General features: G+C 45.0%; 1 pseudogene; it reads left to right on the forward strand.

Annotated features, from left to right (window-relative positions):
* Nucleotides 1-1,072: 1,072 nt before the first annotated feature.
* Nucleotides 1,073-1,555, forward strand: LOC143391107 (protein kish-B pseudogene; annotated as a pseudogene).
* Nucleotides 1,556-2,032: the final 477 nt, after the last annotated feature.

Genomic DNA, 2,032 nt, shown 5'->3' on the forward strand with positions numbered 1-2,032 from the left:
TGATTCAGAGAAATCAAGTAGGGAAAACACTCAGCACAGTGCTGGCACGTAGTAAGATTGTTCAATAAATCACAGTGTTAGCTGTAGTCGAAGGTTGGCAGTAATGGATGATGCTGAGCCCTTAACTTGGGTACCACTCACTCTTTTCCCCTTCCTAGCAAGAAACTGGTGTTCTTCTTCATACCTTCACTCAAAGCTCAGTTCATGCCAACACAGACTTTAATTCAAATGAATCCACACACAACCTCATTAGAGCACTTCAGGTTCTGTGTCTTCATCAGACACGTTGGTCCCCAAGATCTCAGCAACCTGGCAAAGCTCCTTCTGGCTGGCTTGACACAGGAAGACAGCAGTGTCAATTTCTTATTTCCTCTAAGGGCTGCAGACTCTGCCTTTCATGATGCAAAGCAGACACCACACATCCAGATGAGTACCTAATTAACGTCACACAATCAATGTCTTTCAAATGTGCATATATTATTCTCTGCCCAACTGATTAGCTGCACTAAACATTGCAGGACTGAAGGTGAGACCTGGAGTGTCAGAAAAGCCTCTTATTAGCAGCCCAGGTCCAGGACTCTGCAGACTCAAAAGTTCTGATCCAGCTTAGCGCTGTGCTGAATGAAGTCAGTGCCCTTCAATTAGCAGGGACACCACTGGAAGACTTCCTATCTCCTAAGGTAGACATAACTGGACAATCATGATGATCCTATAGAAAAGTGCTCTGAAAGGCAGAGAGACTTACATGCACATGGTAATCACCTTTGGCCTTTGCTGCAGCTGCAAGGGTGGTCAACCTTGGGCAAAAGTGATGTGTGTGTGTGTGCCTTTCAAGTGTGGGCTTTCCATACATTATCTTTTATGATCCCCAGGACCCCTGTATTCATCAGGGAAATAAATCTCCTGACTTGGGCTCCCAAGAAGGTCGTGCCAATCATAGCTGAGCCTCAATTTAAACTCAGGTTGGGGCTTCTGCCTGTCGCCTCGGCCCGGATCTGGAAGTGACAAGTGGGAGTCGGGTTTCCCCGCCTTCGCCACTACCACCGCTGAACCCAGGCCCGAGCCTAGCCGCATGACTAACGTGTACTCCTTGGATGGGATTCTGGTTTTTGGTTTGCTCTTTGTTTGCACCTGTGCCTACTTCAAGAAAGTACCTCGTCCCAAACCTGGCTGCTATCAGAGAAGAAGGGAGTTTGGGGTGTGTTTTACAAAGCTGCTGTGATTGGAACCAGGCTGCATGCTGCTGTGGCAATCGCTTGCATCGTAATGGCCTTTTATGTCTTATTTGTAAAATGAATTACAAAATACCCAACTCATCAACTGCCAATCAAGGGGACAGGGCTGAAGAACCTGTTGGAGGCCTGGACCCAGTGTAGGAGAGTTCAGCCAAAAACATCAATGTCCCCAAGATGACATCACAGCATCTGCCCCTGCCATATGTGAGGAAAACTACTTTTGGTCACGGATGTTATTTATGCTTTAGGGGACTCCAGAAAGCCAACTTCCTTTGATCTGTGTGTAAATTGGCTCTCAGCAGTGAACATATAATGTCCAGTTTAATTATATCCATCAATGATAAGATTACATATCTCCTACTTTTTAAAAACCTGTCACCTGGGCTGGGATTGAGCTCAGTGGTACAGTATTTGCTTAGCATGTGTGAGGCCCTGGATTCAATTCTCAGCACTGCAAAAAAAAAACCAAAAATAACACCAACATGTCACCTATTTTGTTCTTCAACCCCTCATCAGGATCTTTTCAAACTGAGGCTTATAGGGAAGGACATAGGCTGTGTTCAGACCTCTTGAAAGGAGAGATAATTTTCAAGACTTGACTTTTTTTCACTGTTTAATATGGTTTTGGCAAATTGGGGAGGGAGGGTACCAGGTGGGAAAAAGGAGTTATGAAAGGCCAGGAAATTGCTTGGTTTTAGAAAATTGTCTTTTATATACTTATCTGGGAACATGAGAGAGGCATGGCTCTTATTGCAAAAAGAGAATAGATGAAGCAGCTTGGTGTGTGCTGAGAGCTT

This window comes from Callospermophilus lateralis, chromosome 2 (genome assembly GCF_048772815.1).
Source record: "Callospermophilus lateralis isolate mCalLat2 chromosome 2, mCalLat2.hap1, whole genome shotgun sequence".
NCBI lineage: Eukaryota > Metazoa > Chordata > Mammalia > Rodentia > Sciuridae > Callospermophilus > Callospermophilus lateralis.